The sequence below is a fragment of the Oncorhynchus gorbuscha genome, linkage group LG12 (genome assembly GCF_021184085.1).
Source record: "Oncorhynchus gorbuscha isolate QuinsamMale2020 ecotype Even-year linkage group LG12, OgorEven_v1.0, whole genome shotgun sequence".
Lineage (NCBI taxonomy): Eukaryota > Metazoa > Chordata > Actinopteri > Salmoniformes > Salmonidae > Oncorhynchus > Oncorhynchus gorbuscha.
This window is the reverse complement of record NC_060184.1, coordinates 72,185,083-72,193,819: the sequence shown is the minus strand read 5'-3', so window position 1 is coordinate 72,193,819 and position 8,737 is coordinate 72,185,083.

Here is an 8,737-nt window from a genome sequence, read left to right as displayed (position 1 = left end):
ATAAAGTTTAGGTGATAGCTTGGAATTAGCACTTTGACCTCACATCTTGTACAGTTTGGCAAGACATTTCTGGTGGTCTGTGTGCCCCTTAACAACAAAGCAATATTTGAACAGAAACGTAAATTAATGATTTGTCTTAACATACTTTACACAAAGCACAATATGAACTTTAGCTCAAATACAACCTCCTTCAAACTGTTTTAGATTAAGGAAAACATGGGTTTTCAAAACGTACATTGCACATATTGTTACACAATATATGCCAAATTGTCCCTTAAACCTGACTCCATATGCACAAGTGAAGCCCGTATGGATATATTATTTTGACAGGTTTTAGCATTCTGGGTATAACTCCACCTTGCCTCCTTAGGTAAAGTTACATCCAGATTGCTGCATCTGACAAGTAGTCTCAGATATCCACTAGTGCATATGGAGTAAGTTTTAAAACAAAGCAGGTTTTTAAAAAAACAGGAATTGACAATGTCTCTTATGACTTCACCTTACAAAGAGCATAATGTAGGTCCTATAACACCTAGCAACTAGCTGTTCGGCTTACTGAGTAGGGTTTAGACCACAGTTTGTGAGTGGCCCTTTGAGAGTTCTCATAGATATCTTTAGATATCTCTGAAAACAAGTAACGTCATCTTTAGAGCTTAGACCCGTGGGGACGTCCTGAGATCATCAAGTTCCAAGAATACTTTTTGCAACACCTCAAAGGTATATTTCAGTTCTTTGGGTACCTTAGATTTAAGCCATTGATAAGGCCCATAAGCAATGTACATGACTGTGTAACACTGGGAATACCAGCCAGGACCTCTGCTCCTTCGATACAGATCCCATGCTCTATATTCTGGTGCAGATCCCATGCTCTGTATTCTGGTGCAGATCCCATGCTCTGTATTCTGGTGCAGATCCCATGCTCTATATTCTGGGGCAGTTCCCATGCTCTATATTCTGGTGCAGATCCCATGCTCTGTATTGTGGTGCAGATCCCATGCTCTATATTCTGGTGCAGATCCCATGCTCTATATTCTGGTGCAGATCCCATGCTCTGTATTCTGGTGCAGATCACATGCTCTGTATTCTGGTGCAGATCCCATGCTCTATATTCTGGAGAGATCCCATGCTCTATATTCTGGTGCAGATCCCATGCTCTATATTCTGGTGCAGATCCCATGCGCTGTATTGTGGTGCAGATCCCATGCTCTATATTCTGGTGCAGATCCCATGCTCTATATTCTGGAGAGATCCCATGCTCTATATTCTGGAGAAATCCCATGCTCTATATTCTGGTGCAGATCCCATGCTCTGTATTGTGGTGCAGATCCCATGCTCTATATTCTGATGCAGATCCCATGCTCTATATTCTGGTGCAGATCCCATGCTCTGTATTGTGGTGCAGATCCCATGCTCTGTATTGTGGTGCAGATCCCATGCTCTGTATTCTGGTGCAGATCCCATGCTCTGTATTCTGGTGCAGATCCCATGCTCTGTATTCTGGTGCAGATCCCATGCTCTGTATTCTGGTGCAGATCCCATGCTCTGTATTCTGGTGCAGATCCCATGCTCTATATTCTGGTGCAGATCCCATGCTCTATATTCTGGTGCAGATCCCATGCTCTATATTCTGGTGCAGATCCCATGCTCTGTATTGTGGTGCAGATCCCATGTTCTATATTCTGGTGCAGATCCCATGCTCTATATTCTGGAGAGATCCCATGCTCTGTATTGTGGTGCAGATCCCATGCTCTGTATTGTGGTGCAGATCCCATGCTCTGTATTGTGGTGCAGATCCCATGCTCTATATTCTGGAGAGATCCCATGCTCTGTATTGTGGTGCAGATCCCATGCTCTGTATTGTGGTGCAGATCCCATGCTCTATATTCTGGAGAGATCCCATGCTCTGTATTGTGGTGCAGATCCCATGCTCTGTATTGTGGTGCAGATCCCATGCTCTGTATTCTGGTACAGATCCCATGCTCTGTATTCTGGTACAGATCCCATGCTCTGTATTCTCGTACAGATCCCATGCTCTGTATTCTGGTGCAGATCCCATTCTCTGTATTCTGGTGCAGATCCCATGCTCTGTATTGTGGTGCAGATCCCATGCTCTATATTCTGGTGCAGATCCCATGCTCTATATTCTGGTGCAGATCCCATGCTCTGTATTCTGGTGCAGATCACATGCTCTGTATTCTGGTGCAGATCCAATGCTCTATATTCTGGAGAGATCCCATGCTCTATATTCTGGTGCAGATCCCATGCTCTATATTCTGGTGCAGATCCCATGCGCTGTATTGTGGTGCAGATCCCATGCTCTATATTCTGGTGCAGATCCCATGCTCTATATTCTGGAGAGATCCCATGCTCTATATTCTGGAGAAATCCCATGCTCTATATTCTGGTGCAGATCCCATGCTCTGTATTGTGGTGCAGATCCCATGCTCTATATTCTGATGCAGATCCCATGCTCTATATTCTGGTGCAGATCCCATGCTCTGTATTGTGGTGCAGATCCCATGCTCTGTATTGTGGTGCAGATCCCATGCTCTGTATTCTGGTGCAGATCCCATGCTCTGTATTCTGGTGCAGATCCCATGCTCTGTATTCTGGTGCAGATCCCATGCTCTGTATTCTGGTGCAGATCCCATGCTCTGTATTCTGGTGCAGATCCCATGCTCTATATTCTGGTGCAGATCCCATGCTCTATATTCTGGTGCAGATCCCATGCTCTATATTCTGGTGCAGATCCCATGCTCTGTATTGTGGTGCAGATCCCATGTTCTATATTCTGGTGCAGATCCCATGCTCTATATTCTGGAGAGATCCCATGCTCTGTATTGTGGTGCAGATCCCATGCTCTGTATTGTGGTGCAGATCCCATGCTCTGTATTGTGGTGCAGATCCCATGCTCTATATTCTGGAGAGATCCCATGCTCTGTATTGTGGTGCAGATCCCATGCTCTGTATTGTGGTGCAGATCCCATGCTCTATATTCTGGAGAGATCCCATGCTCTGTATTGTGGTGCAGATCCCATGCTCTGTATTGTGGTGCAGATCCCATGCTCTGTATTCTGGTACAGATCCCATGCTCTGTATTCTGGTACAGATCCCATGCTCTGTATTCTCGTACAGATCCCATGCTCTGTATTCTGGTGCAGATCCCATTCTCTGTATTCTGGTGCAGATCCCATGCTCTGTATTCTGGTGCAGATCCCATGCTCTGTATTCTGGTGCAGATCCCATGCTCTACATTCTGGTGCAGATCCCATGCTCTGTATTCTGGTGCAGATCCCATGCTCTGTATTCTGGTGCAGATCCCATGCTCTGTATTCTGGTGCAGATCCCATGCTCTGTATTCTGGTGCAGATCCCATGCTCTATATTCTGGTGCAGATCCCATGCTCTATATTCTGGTGCAGATCCCATGCTCTATATTCTGGTGCAGATCCCATGCTCTGTATTGTGGTGCAGATCCCATGTTCTATATTCTGGTGCAGATCCCATGCTCTATATTCTGGAGAGATCCCATGCTCTGTATTGTGGTGCAGATCCCATGCTCTGTATTGTGGTGCAGATCCCATGCTCTGTATTGTGGTGCAGATCCCATGCTCTATATTCTGGAGAGATCCCATGCTCTGTATTGTGGTGCAGATCCCATGCTCTGTATTGTGGTGCAGATCCCATGCTCTATATTCTGGAGAGATCCCATGCTCTGTATTGTGGTGCAGATCCCATGCTCTGTATTGTGGTGCAGATCCCATGCTCTGTATTCTGGTACAGATCCCATGCTCTGTATTCTGGTACAGATCCCATGCTCTGTATTCTCGTACAGATCCCATGCTCTGTATTCTGGTGCAGATCCCATTCTCTGTATTCTGGTGCAGATCCCATGCTCTGTATTCTGGTGCAGATCCCATGCTCTGTATTGTGGTGCAGATCCCATGCTCTACATTCTGGTGCAGATCCCATGCTCTGTATTGTGGTGCAGATCCCATGCTCTACATTCTGGTGCAGATCCCATGCTCTGTATTCTGGTGCAGATCCCATGCTCTGTATTCTGGTGCAGATCCCATGCTCTGTATTCTGGTGCAGATCCCATGCTCTGTATTCTGGTGCAGATCCCATGCTCTATATTCTGGGGCAGATCCCATGCTCTATATTCTGGTGCAGATCCCATGCTCTATATTCTGGTGCAGATCCCATGCTCTATATTCTGGTGCAGATCCCATGCTCTATATTCTGGTGCAGATCCCATGCTCTGTATTCTGGTGCAGATCCCATGCTCTATATTCTGGTGCAGATCCCATGCTCTATATTCTGGAGAGATCCCATGCTCTATATTCTGGTGCAGATCCCATGCTCTATATTCTGGTGCAGATCCCATGCTCTGTATTGTGGTTCAGATCCCATGCTCTATATTCTGGTGCAGATCCCATGCTCCATATTCTGGAGAGATCCCATGCTCTATATTCTGGAGAAATCCCATGCTCTATATTCTGGAGAGATCCCATGCTCTGTATTGTGGTGCAGATCCCATGCTCTATATTCTGATGCAGATCCCATGCTCTATATTCTGGTGCAGATCCCATGCTCTGTATTGTGGTGCAGATCCCATGCTCTGTATTCTGGTGCAGATCCCATGCTCTATATTCTGGTGCAGATCCCATGCTCTATATTCTGGTGCAGATCCCATGCTCTATATTCTGGTGCAGATCCCATGCTCTGTATTCTGGTGCAGATCTCATGCTCTGTATTCTGGTGCAGATCCCATGCTCTATATTCTGGAGAGATCCCATGCTCTATATTCTGGTGCAGATCCCATGCTCTATATTCTGGTGCAGATCCCATGCTCTGTATTGTGGTGCAGATCCCATGCTCTATATTCTGGTGCAGATCCCATGCTCCATATTCTGGAGAGATCCCATGCTCTATATTCTGGAGAAATCCCATGCTCTATATTCTGGAGAGATCCCATGCTCTGTATTGTGGTGCAGATCCCATGCTCTATATTCTGGTGCAGATCCCATGCTCTGTATTGTGGTGCAGATCCCATGCTCTGTATTGTGGTGCAGATCCCATGCTCTGTATTGTGGTGCAGATCCCATGCTCTGTATTCTGGTGCAGATCCCATGCTCTGTATTCTGATGCAGATCCCATGCTCTGTATTCTGGTGCAGATCCCATGCTCTGTATTCTGGTGCAGATCCCATGCTCTATATTCTGGTGCAGATCCCATGCTCTATATTCTGGTGCAGATCCCATGCTCTATATTCTGGTGCAGATCCCATGCTCTGTATTGTGGTGCAGATCCCATGTTCTATATTCTGGTGCAGATCCCATGCTCTATATTCTGGAGAGATCCCATGCTCTGTATTGTGGTGCAGATCCCATGCTCTGTATTGTGGTGCAGATCCCATGCTCTGTATTGTGGTGCAGATCCCATGCTCTATATTCTGGAGAGATCCCATGCTCTGTATTGTGGTGCAGATCCCATGCTCTGTATTGTGGTGCAGATCCCATGCTCTATATTCTGGAGAGATCCCATGCTCTGTATTGTGGTGCAGATCCCATGCTCTGTATTGTGGTGCAGATCCCATGCTCTGTATTCTGGTACAGATCCCATGCTCTGTATTCTGGTACAGATCCCATGCTCTGTATTCTGGTGCAGATCCCATGCTCTGTATTCTGGTGCAGATCCCATGCTCTGTATTCTGGTGCAGATCCCATGCTCTGTATTCTGGTGCAGATCCCATGCTCTGTATTCTGGTGCAGATCCCATGCTCTACATTCTGGTGCAGATCCCATGCTCTGTATTGTGGTGCAGATCCCATGCTCTACATTCTGGTGCAGATCCCATGCTCTGTATTCTGGTGCAGATCGCATGCTCTGTATTCTGGTGCAGATCCCATGCTCTGTATTCTGGTGCAGATCCCATGCTCTGTATTCTGGTGCAGATCCCATGCTCTGTATTCTGGTGCAGATCCCATGCTCTGTATTCTGGTGCAGATCCCATGCTCTGTATTCTGGTGCAGATCCCATGCTCTATATTCTGGTGCAGATCCCATGCTCTATATTCTGGTGCAGATCCCATGCTCTATATTCTGGTGCAGATCCCATGCTCTGTATTCTGGTGCAGATCCCATGTTCTATATTCTGGTGCAGATCCCATGCTCTATATTCTGGAGAGATCACATGCTCTGTATTGTGGTGCAGATCCCATGCTCTGTATTGTGGTGCAGATCCCATGCTCTGTATTGTGGTGCAGATCCCATGCTCTATATTCTGGAGAGATCCCATGCTCTGTATTGTGGTGCAGATCCCATGCTCTGTATTGTGGTGCAGATCCCATGCTCTATATTCTGGTGCAGATCCCATGCTCTGTATTCTGGTGCAGATCCCATGCTCTGTATTCTGGTGCAGATCCCATGCTCTATATTCTGGGGCAGATCCCATGCTCTATATTCTGGTGCAGATCCCATGCTCTATATTCTGGTGCAGATCCCATGCTCTATATTCTGGTGCAGATCCCATGCTCTATATTCTGGTGCAGATCCCATGCTCTATATTCTGGTGCAGATCCCATGCTCTATATTCTGGTGCAGATCCCATGCTCTGTATTCTGGTGCAGATCCCATGCTCTGTATTCTGGTGCAGATCCCATGCTCTACATTCTGATGCAGATCCCATGCTCTGTATTGTGGTGCAGATCCCATGCTCTACATTCTGGTGCAGATCCCATGCTCTGTATTCTGGTGCAGATCCCATGCTCTGTATTCTGGTGCAGATCCCATGCTCTGTATTCTGGTGCAGATCCCATGCTCTATATTCTGGGGCAGATCCCATGCTCTATATTCTGGTGCAGATCCCATGTTCTATATTCTGGTGCAGATCCCATGCTCTATATTCTGGTGCAGATCCCATGCTCTATATTCTGGTGCAGATCCCATGCTCTGTATTCTGGTGCAGATCCCATGCTCTATATTCTGGTGCAGATCCCATGCTCTATATTCTGGAGAGATCCCATGCTCTATATTCTGGTGCAGATCCCATGCTCTATATTATGGTGCAGATCCCATGCTCTGTATTGTGGTTCAGATCCCATGCTCTATATTCTGGTGCAGATCCCATGCTCCATATTCTGGAGAGATCCCATGCTCTATATTCTGGAGAAATCCCATGCTCTATATTCTGGAGAGATCCCATGCTCTGTATTGTAGTGCAGATCCCATGCTCTATATTCTGATGCAGATCCCATGCTCTATATTCTGGTGCAGATCCCATGCTCTGTATTGTGGTGCAGATCCCATGCTCTGTATTGTGGTGCAGATCCCATGCTCTGTATTGTGGTGCAGATCCCATGCTCTGTATTCTGGTGCAGATCCCATACTCTGTATTCTGGTGCAGATCCCATGCTCTATATTCTGGTGCAGATCCCATGCTCTATATTCTGGTGCAGATCCCATGCTCTATATTCTGGTGCAGATCCCATGCTCTGTATTGTTGTGCAGATCCCATGTTCTATATTCTGGTGCAGATCCCATGCTCTATATTCTGGAGAGATCCCATGCTCTGTAATGTGGTGCAGATCCCATGCTCTGTATTGTGGTGCAGATCCCATGCTCTGTATTGTGGTGCAGATCCCATGCTCTATATTCTGGAGAGATCCCATGCTCTGTATTGTGGTGCAGATCCCATGCTCTGTATTGTGGTGCAGATCCCATGCTCTGTATTGTGGTGCAGATCCCATGCTCTATATTGTGGTGCAGATCCCATGCTCTGTATTCTGGTACAGATCCCATGCTCTGTATTCTGGTACAGATCCCATGCTCTGTATTCTGGTACAGATCCCATGCTCTGTATTCTGGTGCAGATCCCATGCTCTGTATTGTGGTGCAGATCCCATGCTCTGTATTCTGGTGCAGATCCCATGCTCTGTATTCTGGTGCAGATCCCATGCTCTACATTCTGGTGCAGATCCCATGCTCTGTATTGTGGTGCAGATCCCATGCTCTACATTCTGGTGCAGATCCCATGCTCTGTATTCTGGTGCAGATCCCATTCTCTGTATTCTGGTGCAGATCCCATGCTATGTATTCTGGTGCAGATCCTTCACAGTGAACACCTTCATCACCTGCTGAACGAGGTCCTCTCGGATCATGGTGTCGTCAGCATCCCGAGTGAAAAAATTAAGAAATAACAGACTAGGCTACTAGATTAACTGTGAAACTTGAGAGGAAAGAGAGGGAAAGAAAAGAAGATACCTAATTTAAAGATAAATAAGGATACAGAAATAAAAACCTTTACCTTGTATTCTGTGATAAGGTCTTCAACCCTCTTGCAGGGGTGTATGATCAAGCCAAGGATCACACTGTCTCTTCTTTCCTGGATGGTATTACACTGTAATATAATGTTATGCAAATAATTGCATTTAATACCGGCAAATAAATGCACAATATAACCTAAATACTATTGTGAAGGTGTTACTGTGCATACCCTGTACGGAACTTCAATGATTATCTGCTTGTCTGCCTTTACAGCACCTCATTTTGACTTAAACAAGTCCAATAGTTTTGGTGTAAATACGTTGGACTCAAGAGCAAGGGTTGTAATTCTTCTGAATTCTTCCTTGAGAGAGAGAAAAAAAAAGATCTTATAAATATTTAAATCAAAATACTTTTTTTACTTACATTGACTCTTTTCATTCAGCTGTATTTTGTACCTGAGTGGGCTGGAACA